Source organism: Pezoporus flaviventris, unplaced genomic scaffold (assembly GCF_033815535.1).
Source record: "Pezoporus flaviventris isolate CSIRO_AGI_PZ_B2104156 unplaced genomic scaffold, CSIRO_AGI_Pfla_v1 ptg000262l, whole genome shotgun sequence".
Classification (NCBI taxonomy): Eukaryota; Metazoa; Chordata; class Aves; order Psittaciformes; family Psittacidae; genus Pezoporus; species Pezoporus flaviventris.
This window is the reverse complement of record NW_026892809.1, coordinates 36,294-49,903: the sequence shown is the minus strand read 5'-3', so window position 1 is coordinate 49,903 and position 13,610 is coordinate 36,294. Positions and strand designations below refer to the sequence as shown.

Genomic DNA, 13,610 nt, shown 5'->3' with positions numbered 1-13,610 from the left:
GAGCAGCATGGCGGCGGGCAGGGTCCGGGTCCCGGCAGCGGCGGCAGCGGGTGAGATCCGAGCCCACCGGGGGTCCGGGGCGAGCGGGGAGGCCTTGGGCGGGCGCAGAGGGACGTCTCCTGCCCGCTGGGAGCCCGGCGCGGGAAGCCTCACAGCGCCCGGTGCGGTCCGGTTGCGGTCTGCCGGGGACGAGCCGGCTCAGCAGCCCCCAGTGCGCTTCATTCTGCCTTCATCTCCCTTGGTGAATCTCAGGCGCCTCGGAGGCTCCTGGCCCGGCATCCTGCGCCTTGCCACTGCTTATTTGAGGGTGAACTGAAAATGTCTCGGGGCTTGTTTCTGGGGAAGTCTCCCGTTTCTCGACTGTCCTGGTGCTCTGTGGACAGGCTCCTGGCTGTGTGCTGTCTGTGCAGGTGTCCAGCAGGAGCCTTCCTCTTCTTTACTTACATCCTTTTAGGGTTCAATTTCAGAACTTTCTGGCAGGCACATGGTACCCCAACTTACTGTTTAACTATGGCGGCTTAGTTTTATAGGTTGTACAAAGGTAGCATTCTTTTTAACCACAGAGCGTGTCTGTCTGCCCTGGGTTCAGCAGTAGCAGTCATTTTTCTCCTTCTTGGTAGTGGTGCAGTGCTGACTTTCTGACTTTCAGCTTGGGAACAGCACTGATAACACCGATGGTTTTAGTTACTGCTCAAATGTTTGGTCTGACCAAGGACTTTGTGAGCCTCATGCTCTGCCAGGGAGGAGGGGAAGCCGGGAGGAAGCAGAGACAGGACACCTGACCCAAACTGACCAAAGAGGTATTCCATACCACAGCACGTCATGCCCAGCGTGCAGCTGAGAGTTACCTGGAAGGGCTAGTTCACTGCGGGGTTGGACTGGGTATTGGTTGGTGCTAGGGCGGGCAGGGTGGGGTGAGTCAGTGGGTGGTGAGGTGTTGTATTCTCTTCCTTATTTCCTTTATCATTGTTATAGGTGGTAGCAGCAGTGGTTTGTGTTATACCTTAGTTAATAAACTGTTATCTCAACCCATGAGAGTTACATGCTTTCTATTCTTCTTCCCATCCCTCTGGGAGCAGGGGGAACAAAAGGGGGGCAGTGAGAGAGAGTCTGCATGGCTGATTTATGTCTGACTGGGTCTAAACCACAACACTGTCACCCAAAGATGACATTGTCTTTAAGCACAGAGTGTGCTTGTTGAAGTGAGGGTATTTCAAACCCTTCTTTTCTTGCAGCTTTCTGTCTCAAAAAGCCCGGGCAGATTTGTGACCTACACTGATGTTCAGGCTTCCTACAGATAGAGAGCAAATCAGTGGAATTACTTCAAACAGTTGTGCAAGCCTGGTGTTAACAGTCCTCGCAAGGTCTGTATGTATCAGGAGGTGATGGAATGCTTCCATGTGGTTGTGGTATTGTGGCAAGTATCCTTTAGGACTTAAGTACTCCACAGCAGTAGAGGGGAGTGTCTCAAACCAGTTCTTAAGGCTCCTGAGTTACGTGCTTAATGAGTTACGTGCTGAGTTAGGTACTGCTTAATTTGGGGCACGGAAAGTAAGTGATTACATGAGTTAGATGCTGTAGCTGGGAGAACTAGTGCCTGGGTTTAGACCCAGTTAAGGGAGAAGGACTTAAATGGCAGCGAAATTTAGTAAGAATCCAGCTGTGCTGAAACTTGGCACCACATGTAGCACCCTGAACTATCCAATCAGGGTGTGCTTAGTCCGCATGCACTTGTACCGATCTTGCTTTTCTATAGATGTGATGTTGTAGCTGCCTAGTCTGGCAGTAATGCGTGTTTGGGTTTCGCTTACCTGAGGTGCTGAGGGCAAAACGCTTCACTCGTCAAGGTTTCAAACAACCCCAGCATGGTCTTTGCACTCTTCAGAAGCACTCATTGGAGCTTGACTGTTTCTTAACAGGCGTGTGGCGTTGTTACGAGCATCTCGAAGGAATACCTTGGGTCTGACCTCACTGTTTCTGATGCTGGATTCCAGAGAGACTTCAGAGTGTACCTGCAGCCGAGGCAAACGTGGGTCGCAGTGAGTAAGTGCCCTTTCAACTTGGTATCTGTTAATAGATATTCAGGAGGTTCAGTCGCTGTCTTGCTCCAGTTTCTGCCTTGGTAAATCTCCTCCTCTGCATATGCTGCTCACAGAAGGAAGCACAATTCTCTTTATGCTTTTTCTGCAAGGCTACCAGTGTCTGTGTAAGGGGCCATAATGCGGTCGCAGTAGTGATGAGAGTGAAAAAGGCTGGTGTTACTAGCAATCTGCTTGCTCTGTAGCAATTTCTTGCTATTTCTAACCCATTTTTGCCTTTTCCTAACTTGGTTTAATCCGTTTTTGGCCATTTCTAACCCTTTTTTGCCAATTTCTAACCCATTTTAAGGGTTTTTTTTTGGCTATTTCTAAACAATTGATGGCCACTCCCCCCCCCCCCGCTTCTTACCCTTTTTAAGTCTTTTTTGGCTTTTCCTGAACATTTCCTTGCCATTTCTAGCCTGTTTTAAGATTTTCTTAGCTATTTCCAAACTGGCGTAGCCTGTTTCTAACCCTTTTTTGCCCAATTCTAAGTCTTCTTAAGCCCTTTTGGCCATTTTCAAACCGTTTTTTTTTTCCCTGTTCCTATCAATCTCTTGCCGTTTCTAACCTCTTTTTGGCCTTTCCCAATTTGTTTTAAACCATTTTTGGCCCTTTCTAATCTATTTGAAGTCTTTTGGCTATTTCTGAACAGTTGCTGGTCGTTCCTACCTTCTTTTTCCCCATTTCTTACCAGTTTTAAGACTCTTGGCTGTTTCTAACCCATTTTTCCCATTGATAACTCATTTTATATATTTTTGGCTATTTCTAAGCAATGGCCACTTCTGTCTTATTTTTGCCCACTTGTTACGCTTTTAAGTCTTTTTTGGCTATTTCTGAACAAGTGATGGCCATTTCTAGCCTGTTTTAAGCTTTTCTTAACTCTTTCTAAACTGGCTTGAGCTGTTTTTAACCCTTTTCTGCCCAATTCTAACTTTTTTTTAAGCCCTTTTGGCCGTTTCCAAACCATTTTTGTCCTGTTCTTACCAATCTCTTGCCATTTCTAACCCGTTTTTGCCCTTGCCTCTGTGGACAGCTATTTCTAAACTGGCTTGGCCTATTTCTAACCCTTTTTTAGCAAGTTTTAAGTCTTTTTAAGCCACTTTGGCCATTCCCAAACCGTTTCTCTGCTGTTCTTGCCACTTCTAACCCATTTTTGCCCTATCCTGACTACCTTTGAAACATTTTTATCCATTTCTAACCCCTTTTATCTCCTTTGTTCTATTTCTAAAAAAATTGCCTGTCATTCCTATCTTATTTTGGCCCGTTTCTAGCCTGTTTTAAGCTTTTCTTAGCTCTTTCTAAAGTGGCTTGGCCGACTTCTAAGCCTTTTTTACCAAGTTCTAAGTCTTTTTAAGCCCTTTTGGCCGTTTCCAAACTGGTTTTGTCCTGTTCTTACCAATTTTTTGCCATTTCTAACCCCTTTTTTTTCCCTTTCCCAACTTGGTTTAAACCATTTTGGGCCCTTTCTAACCCATTTCAAGTCTTTTTTGGCTATTTCTGAACAATTGCTGCTCATTCCTATCTTATTTTTTCTTACCAGTTTTAAGACTATTTGGCTGTTTTGAACCCATTTTTCCCATTGATAACCCATTTCAAGTCTTTTTTGGCTGCTTCTAAACAATTGATGGCCACTTCTATCTTATTTTTGCCCACTTCTTACCCTTTTTAGGTCTTTTTTGGCTATTTCTGAACAATTGATGGCCATTTCTAGCCTGTTTTAAGTTTTTCTTAGCTATTTCTAAACTGGCTTGAGCTATTTCTAACCCTTTTTAGGCGTGTTCTATTTCTTTTTAAGCCATTTTGGCCATTCCCAAACCATTTTGGCTAGTTCTTGCCCCTTCTAACCCAACCCATTTTTGCCCTATCTTGACTACCTTTGAAACATTGTTATTCATTTCTAACCCAGTTTAACTCCTTTGTGCTATTTCTATACAGTTTACAGTCATCTCTATCTTATTTTTGCCCATTTATTAGCTAATGGGCTACTTTTTTTTTTGCTACTTCTGAACAGTTTTTTGCTACTTCTGAACAGTTCCTTGCCATTTCTAGCCTGTTTTAAGCTTTTCTTAGCTCTTTCTAAACTGGCTTGGCCTATTTCTAACCCTTTTTTGCCAAGTTCTAAGTCTTTTTAAGCCCTTTTGGCCATTTTCAAACCCTTTTTGTCCTGCTCCTACCAACTTCTTGCCATTTCTAACCTGGTTTTGCCCTTTCCCATCTTCATTTAAACCATTTTTATCCCTTTCTAACCCATTTTAAGTCTTTTTTTTTTTTTTTGCTATTTCTGAACAATTGCTGGTCAGTCCTATCTTATTTTCTCCCATTTTTTACCAGTTTTAAGACTGTTTTGGCTATTTCTAACCCATTTTTCCCATTGCTAACCCTTTTTAAGTCTTTTTTGGCTGCTTCTAAACAATTGATGATCCTTTCTATCTTCTTTTGCCTGTTTCTTATTAGTTTTAAGCCATTTTGCTGTATTTCTGCACAGTTCCTTGCCATTTCTAGCCCGTTTTAAGCTTTTCTTAGCTCTTTCTAAACTGGCTTGGCCTATTTCTAACACTTTTCTGCCCAGTTCTAACTCTTTTTAAGCCCTTTTGTCCGATTCCAAAGTGGTTTTGTCCTGTTCTGACCAATCGCTTGTTGTTTCTAACCCCTTTTTGCCCTTTCCCTACTTGGTTTAAACCATTTTTGGCCCTTTCTAACCCATTTCAAGTCTTTTTTGGCTATTTCTGAACAATTGCTGCTCATTCCCATCTTATTTTCTCCCATTTCTTACCAGTTTTAAGACTCTTTTGGCTGTTTTTAACCCATTTTTCCCATTGATAACCCATTTCAAGTCTTTTTTGGCTGCTTCTAAACAATTGATGGCCACTTCTGTCTTATTTTTGCCCGCTTGTTACGCTTTTTAAGTCTTTTTTGGCTATTTCTGAACAATTGATGGCCATTTCTATCCTGTTTTAAGCTTTAAGCTGTGTTCAGCCTTCACAGTGGGGAAGCAGAAGGCAATAACTAAGTCCTGATGAAGATAAGGAGGGGCATTTTTCTCTCTCAGTCTGTGTATGCCCCCTCCTTGAGGGCCCCAGAACTGAGATGAAAAACTCTGTGCATCTTTTGTAGACGTGTTTACATTCAGGTCACTGAATTTTCTTGGATGCTGACCTGAGGCTGTGGAACGAACCGTCACAAATGTCATCACTTGTGGTTTTCACAAGTGCTTCACTGCTTTCTCTTACAAGGGCAGCGTGTTTAAAACAATCCGACTGGCACAAGGCAGCGTAAGCGTCATCCCTGACGATCTGGGTCTGGATTCTGAGGCTGTGTCAGATCTGTGGGACCTGAAGCCAGTTCCCCTGTCCCTGTGCAAACCTCCCAACACCCCACGGCTGAGGGAAACCTCTGCCTCTGCTTCTGCCTCTGCACAGCTTCTTGGTTTCAGATGGAGGAGACAGGGCCTGCTGCGTGTAACCGTGCACCACTGTTGGGCTGGTTTAAATGTTGTCTAACCCTCTGAGGCACCCGCAACGAAGGGATGTGTCTCGGGGTCAGAGGAGGTGTGCTTCAGGCGTTTAAGAGTCTGTCTTCTGGAGGTGGAGTCCAGAGAATTCTTTTACTTCCATTGCAGCGGTAGGATTTGAAGTGACACCGATAGAAATCAGACAGAAGCCTGGGTTATGAATTAAACACTGCTCACAGCTAAGAGAGGAAATGTTCCGGGATACGGTGCTCTCATCTCTCTAACCTTGGAGCAAGTTTATGTGATTCCAGCAGCACAAGTGGAAGGTGAAAACGGATTGAGAAACTTCAGTCAGCTTCAGTTTAATCATCAGCTCATTTCTGAACTGTTTTACTTAATACTATAGCACATACAGTTACTAGGCTAGGATTTGTAGGTGGAAAAGTGCTCATTTTCTGCCTTTGAGCACTTGGTTTATTCATTTCTGTAGTTTCCCCTCATTTCCTTCTGCTGATTGTGTTGGTTTTTTGTACAAGAAAAATACTTTCAAATATACTGTGTTCATTTAATGGGGGCGGGGGTGGTGGCCGTGGCGGTGAAAAAGCAGATTACTCCCTGCCTAATTGAGCCCAGGTTTGTTCCCTGATCTCAGCAGTGGCTACAGCTGGTTGAAAGTCAGGAGTCCTCCCATAAATCATTGCTCTCTATAAAAAGAAACCCAGCAACAGAAAGTAGCAAGAACATGTGGCTGGGGAGAAAAATAGAGTAAAGTTTTTGAAAAATAATGTTATTTTCTTCAGATGTTTTTTTTTTCCTCTCTGTTTTCTGTAGGCAAGAGTAAGCTTCCCTGAAGCAGTCCCTTCTGGGTTATTGTCTGGAAGTTGAGGTAAGGGAGGTTGTATCTTATTTTATGTTACATATTTCAGGGCCTGGCTAAAGAGCGTTCTGAATTTCACTGCTAATTCTGATGTTACAAAATAGCCATTACCCTGGAGCTTTGTCTAGCACAAGAAGGTAGGTCATTGTATGTAATGTTGTATCATAGAATCATAGAGGAGCATTTGGCTAAACAATGTCTAAAATACATAATTCCGCCAAAATCAGGAGTGCTGCATAAAGAAAAGGGTAGAGATATGATCCAGCTGCAGTTGGCGTAGGTGACAGACCTGGAGCTTACTGCTCATTGTTGACTGTTCCAGTTGGTTATTTTATCTAGCATGGAAAATACTCAAGTAAACCTGTACAAGCAGGATACCTGCTTAACAGTAAAAGTAATGATGTATTTTTACTGCTAAAGAGAATCACTTATGACAAACACTCTGAGATTCTGCTCTGTCACACTGAAATTTAACGAGGAGAGCTTGCCGCGGTGTGCTCATTGGTGCATTCCAAGAAAGTTAACGGTGGTCAGAGCACTAGTTTTAAGTATTACTTAAAGAGCATTCCTTGTAAGTGTTGTCCCTTCATCTGGTGTTTCTAGCATTTGAGCAGCATCTTCAGTGCACCCTCGGACCTAGACAACGTGAGGGAGTGTTGAGAGGCACGAGAGCTCCTAGGCTGATGTGGGTGGGAGCCAGGTTTAGAGCTGGGGTGAGTGTTTGTGCAGAGAAAGGTGCAGCAGCAGAGGCTGCATTGGTGGTGGCAGCATGTGAATCCATGCATTAACCCAGCTTGCTGCAATGGTTTTGGCTGAGGAGAGCAGCCAGGATAAAATACTACCTTCACAGTCTTTATCTGCAGTAACTGCAGTGTTCCGGGTATGTCAGCCTGTATAGCCCAAATGACTGACAGTAACAGCAAAGTGCAGTTTCTGCGAAGCTCTCACACCGCAAAGCTTTTCCAGCAGTCAAACACATCGGTTTCCCTCTCTTCCCCCAACAGAGGGGAAGTTTGTGGCCGGTTGCAGTGACAGCACATGGAGAGGTGTTGCCCTGAAACAGGATGAAACGGCTGCATCCTTCCAGGAGGCTGTCTCCGAAAGGAGAATTGCCCCCTGAGCTGGAGAGCTGCCCCTGCAGTGAGTGCCCACCCCCAGAGAGGGAGGGGGAGCTGGGGACTTAGCACCTTCCTGCCTATCACCGGGGATGGAAAAATGTCCTGATCTGAAATGGTTTGGGTTGGGAGGGGCCTTAAAGCTCATCCAGGTCCAACCCCCTGCCTCAGGCAGGGACACCTTTCAGTAGAGCAGCTTGCTCCAAGCCCCTGTGTCCAACCTGGCCTTGAGCACTGCCAGGGATGGGGCAGCCACAGCTTCTCTGGGCACCCTGTGCCAGCGCCTCAGCACCCTCACAGGGAAGAGCTTCTGCCTGAGAGCTCCTCTCAGTCTCCCCTCTGTCAGGTTAAAGCCATTCCCCTTGGCCTGTCCCTACAGGCCCTTGTCCAAAGCCCCTCTCCAGGTTTCCTGGAGCCCCTTTAGGCACTGGAGCTGCTCTAAGGTCTCCCCTTCAGGAGCCTTCTCTTCTCCAGGCTGACCCAGCCCATCTCTCTCTGCCTGGCTCCACAGCAGAGGTGCTCCAGCCCTCGCAGCATCTCCATGGTTTCCTCTGGCTCACTCGAGCAGCTCCACGTCCCTCTTGAGTTGGGGCTCAAGAGCTGTCAGCAAAGATGTCATATGTATGCTGCACAGGTATGAGACTAGACTTGGGCAGGGCAGCACTTCACAGGGGTGTTAATGCAACCGTGGGCACTGCTGGGCAGGCCCTGGGCAGCCAGCTGACCTGGGAGGGAAGCACAGCCAGAAAGAATGAGGGGACACACTCACTGCTTCTGGGGCAGAAGAGCTCTAGGTGAGGGCCACAGCGCTTAGGTGAGGGGCTTTTCCTCCCCGTTTCCAGACAGCATAAAGAAATCTGGAAACTGCCTGCTCTGACCTTGCTGCTGTTGCTCACAGCTCTCAAATACAATGCCCTAAGGCACGACGCTTTGTTCTTTTCTTGAAACTTGTGTTCTTTCAGGCTCATCTGTCCCTGCATCCCTTGAAAGCAGTCGTGTCATCAGCCTAAGCACGGAGCTGCTTCAAGAGACCCTGGGAGTGGATGCAAGGGTTCATTGGATCAAAAGGGAAGTTTTTTGAATCGCTTGTTTCCCGTGTTAGAATGGATTTAGCTTCCGATCCCCAGCTCCTGTTAGGAAATAATGTGCTGTGATCTTCCAGGTAAAGTGCCTAGGGAATACCCTGGAGTAAGAACAGAAACGGAAAGAGCTGACGACCTGCTGCGTGGAGGTCTGCATCGCAGGGGCTGCGCTGCCGCATAGAAACCAGGTACTTGATGCTCCTCTGCCTCCCTCCAGCCCCGGCAGGACCCTGAGCAGCAGCCCGCAGAGAGCAAGAGAGAATGAGCCCCAAGTGGGATTCCCTGTAGGTTTAGGGCCACAGAATCAGCAGCGGGTGTCAGCAGAGGCAGGACACGGGGGGGCTGTGCAGCCACGCATCCTGGCCAGGAGGAGCAGGGCCAGCCTGTGGGGCTGCAGGATGGGCACAGGCTACACGTACAGGGCTGGTGCCCAGCACCAACAGCTCGCTGTACTTAAGGGTTTCTCTGGCACCTCCTCCTCCTGCATAGGGGATGTTATCCCCGTTTGGCCTTCGGTGTCGATCTTCTGGCTAAATAAACGGTGGCAGAACTTTCCACTGAGGTCTAGCATCTCATCACTCAGCGCTTCCTCGGCCAGTGTGTTTGGTGGCTAGCAGCGGTGCTCAGCAGCTGTGCCGAAACCTAAGCTAAGCAAGGTGGCAGATGTGGTATCTGTGTTAGACACACCAGCGTATCAGCCTCATCAGTGCTGATGCTGCGGACTCGCATCAGTGGTTTCTTGAGCTGAAGAAAAACCCGGTTCTTGTTCTTAGGTAAATATAAGAACCCTTCTGTTTCAGAGCAGCGTGCGCTCGTGTGGACATGGTGTGTGCCAGAACAGACCCTTTCGAGAGCTCCACAAGATTTTTTAACCTCTTTCTTTCAGCTGCAAGACCAAAAAGAAAAGAAAGGTTTCTGCTAATGGGAAGCAACAGAGGAGAGCAGAGGTATATCTGGGAATTGTAGCACATGCTGCTCTGACCTTGCCAGGAGAGGAAATGCATTTACCCTCTGCTTTCACCAGCTGGTCTGTAATTTGCCTGTAGTTATCCTCCCCATTTCTGCATTTTATAGAATCATGTTGGAAGGGACCTTAAAGCTCATCCACGTCCAACCCCTGCCACGGGCGGGCGGAGACAACATCACGCTAGAGCAGCTTGCTCCAAGCCCCTGTGTCCCACCTGGCCTTGAACACTGCCAGGGATGGGGCAGCCACAGCCTCTCTGGGCACCCTGTGCCAGCGCCTCAGCATCCTCGCAGGGAAGAGCTTCCGACTGAGAGCTCGTCTCAGTCCCCCCTCTGTCAGGTTAAAGCCATTCCCCTTTGGCCTATCCCTACAGGCCCTTGTCCAAAGAGCCCCTCTCCAGGTTTCTTGTAGCCCCTTTAGGCACTGGAGCTGCTCTAAGGTCTCCCCTTAAGGAGTCTTCTCTTCTCCAGGCTGAACAAGCCCATCTCTCTCTGCCTGGCTCCACATCCACATCCCTCTTGAGTTGGGACTCAAGATCTGGATGCAGGACTTTGTTTCCTCTTACGCTGGCATGCATGCGGAGTGACACTTTAACAGCTGGACAGATCTAGATCCTCCCGTAGAAATACCCGGGGCCAGTAAATCAGAGCAGAAGCACATCCTCTGCTTGATCAAGGAAGAGGTTGTTTTGTTCAACTTGTTTACGTGCTTAATTCAAGAAGTTTTTTCCCTTCCAGTCAATTACATTCGTGGGATCGAAAACGTTGTCACAGGAAATCTCAGCTTGATTTGCCTTCCTGGGTTGAGATCATTGCGTTGCTTTTTCCTAAACAGCAATTGCTTTGCTTGCAGGCTGTTTTGCAGCAGCTCTAGGGGGAATTCCCACTATTTTTCTAATCGTGCTGTTGGATGTAGTAACGATGCAGGTCCCCGGTTTCCTCTTGACATTTGGGTACTACCAGCAGAGTTTAAGGCTCTTGGTGTTGTCTTTGTTGAATTAGTACCCATGCAGTCTCTCCAACCCAATGGGGGTCCACCACAGAACTCACAGTGTGTTGTCCTTGTTTACGATGCCTTCTGTCTAGGCGACGTAGGCGACTTGACAAAGCTTTGCCGTCCTGATCTGCTGGTGTGGGCAGAGACTCGTGGGGCAGTTTCAGGGCTAAGAGCTGATTTTCCTGAGAGGGATCCCAGCTCTGCAGCAGAAGAGCTGCACTGCTGAGGAGAAGGCGAGGGCTGGAGGGAGGACCAGGAACTGCAGGTCAGCCCCGTTATTTTTCTGTAATGAGGGGGGTAAAGGACTGGCACAGGTTGCCCGGAGAGGTGGTGGGTGCACCATCCCTGGAGACACTCAAGGCCAGGCTGGATGTGGTTCTGAGCACCCTGATCTAGTTGAAGATGTCCCTGCTCATTGCAGGGGAGGCTGGACTGGAAGACCTTTAAAGGTTCCTTCCAACCAAAACCGTTCTGTGATCCTATGGTTAGAACCCCAGGGAATGCAGGCCTTTCCCTACAGCTGCTGGGGGTCTCTTCAAAACCCCAAAGCCACAGTTATCCTTCTTTCTTACGGAAGGGCTGCTCGTCCTCGCACTCTTTGGTGTGTCCGGTGGGACTGTGCCCTTGCTGAAGCTCCTCTTTGGTACCTTGAGCTAAAGTGCTTTGCTGCCACGAGGTTAAATTCATCTGGGGGAACATATTTTAATGCAGCCAGGGAGGGGGAAACTGGCTTATTTGAAATGCTGAGCATGTCTGTTCAGCATGTGGTTCACAGTAAACGTTTGCTACCGCCAGTACCAGTACCAACGCGAGTAACACCAAGCTCTGGGCATATTCACTGTTATTTCAGCGTGTTTGACCTGGTCACTTACCAGCGTAGCAAGTATCGCATCTTGAAAGCAAAGCTCCTCTGGTGCAGCTGATGGACCCCTGAGCCCAGCAGGAGGCCTGAGGCTGCTTTTCCCTTTACCGACAAGAACAGTGGCACTTGAACCACAGCAGGATGTAGAGCTTTCGTGTGCATAACCCCAAATGTATCTACCTTTCCTAGCCTGCCAGGCATGCGGCGTTAGTGCAAGTTTCTAGTTCACTAAGGGGTATTACCTGGTAAACGTTTGACAGTGACAAGACATCAGCTGTACCATAGCGATGGGGGGGCTTACAGACGAGAACGCACACAGCCTGTTCCACGGATGGGCTTTCCCGGCAGCCCCGGGCCCCACTCTCAGGGACAGAGATGTGTATTTAGCCCCTGATCTCAAGAGGATGCCATGACGGGGCGGTGCCTGCAGGCAGACAGCACATTTCCGAGGGACCCCTCTCTACCGCTGCCTTTGCGGCAGCCTGGTGATCACAGAGCCGTGCAGGTGATGCATGCTGCCCAGCACGCAGAGTGCTGCTGAGCCCAGCCGTGCAGCGGCAAGGTCCTTGGATGCTGCAGTGAAGCACGGCAAAGTGGCACGGGAGGAAGAGGTAAGGCCACCGGGGACGTGAATGGAAAACTCTGTAATCGCTACTTGGCGCGCACCCAGCAAGCGCGTCGGGAACGTGCCTCTGCCTTCCGTGCACAGGGCAGCGTCCCCTCCTGTTCGGTGCCTGCTGCCAGAGCTTATCTGCTCTGTTGGTGGCATTCGTGTGGCTGCACAGGTGACACCGATGGGTGGCTGTAACGGATCTCTGCTCGGCTGCTTGCGCTGGAGAAAGGATTCCCTCTGTGCAGCTGCCTCTCACAGCTTGATGACTGCTGCAGGGGCTCAGAACTCCGTGATAGACAAGACTCTGTATATTTAAAGATTCCTGCTTTTAATGAAACTAAATAGTTGTCCTGAAAAAATAAAGATGTTACCAGGCCAGGAGCACGTTTCTTCTGTCTTGTCTTCCCTAATACTCTCTTACAGTCTCTTCCCTTCCTGTCTCTTGTACTCTTTTCTCCTATATTCCCTTAGTCTCTTCCATTTTCTTCCAGTCTCTTCCCTTCCCTTCTCGTTCTGTTTTCTTAGATTCCTTTATATTCTCTTTCCATATATTCTCTTAGTCTTTTCTAATCTCTGTTCTCTTCTACTCCCTTCTCTTCTGTCCCTTTGCATGTTCTTATATTCCCTTCTCTTTACTCTCTTCTATTGTCCTATATTCTCTTAGTCTCTTCTAGTCCCTTCCCTTATGTTCTCTAATATTCTCTTCTGTTCCCTTCTCTTTTCTCTTCCCTTACGCTCTCTTCCCTTATCTTAGACTCTCTTGCAGTCTCTCATCATACGTTCCTTTCTCTTATATTCCCTTCCCTTCTGCTCTCTGAGAGTCTCTTCCCTCTTTTATATTCTCTTCCCTTTTTTTATAGTCCTACATTTTCTTATTTTCTCTTCTATTGTCTTACCCTGTATAGTGTTTTCGCTTACTCCCGTCTCTCTTCTATATTTGCTTACATATTCTTCGCTTAGATTCCCTTCTACTTTATTTGCTTGTATACTCTTACAGTCTCTTCCGTTTCTTAGATTCTCTAAATTTCTCTTCCCTTTTCCTGTATGCTCTTCAGTTTTTCTCTCTTGGCTTCTCTTAGGTTCTCTTCTCTACTCTTCTAGTCTTAGATTCTCTTCTATTCCGTGATATTCTCTCCCCTGTATTGTCTTCTTAGATGCTCTTCAATTCTCTAATCTTACGATGTTAGATTCTGTTAGATCTCTTATGTTCCCTGTTATTCTTTTCCCCTAGATGCTCTTCTCTAGTAATCTCTTAGATTCTCTTCCCTTCTGTTCTCTTCCCCGCATTCAATTGTCCCCTTACCTTCTCTTGCATTAGATCGCCTCAGAACCTCTGCTCTTGTGTTCACTCTCCTGGAGGAAGGGAGGGAAAGAAAGGAGGAAGGGAAGGAAAAAGGAAGGATTGAAGGAAGGAGGGAAAGAAGGAGCCATTTATGGCCATTTCTGTCCCATTTTTGCCCATTTCTTACCAGTTTGAGCTATTTTTTGGCTATTTCTAACCCATTTAAAAGCTTTTTTTCCCATTTCTAATTTGGCCCATTTGGCCAATTTCTAACCCAATTTTGG

The 13,610-nt window shown here is 47.3% G+C and overlaps 1 long non-coding RNA gene across 1 annotated transcript in view; it reads left to right on the top strand.

Moving 5' to 3' along the window:
• Positions 1-13,610, top strand: part of LOC133263262 (uncharacterized) — a 45,834-nt gene continuing 32,224 nt past the window's right edge. Inside the window, exon 1 of the long non-coding RNA XR_009741458.1 lies at positions 1-50. This is a non-coding gene — a long non-coding RNA (uncharacterized LOC133263262). The remainder of the gene's footprint in view (positions 51-13,610) is intronic.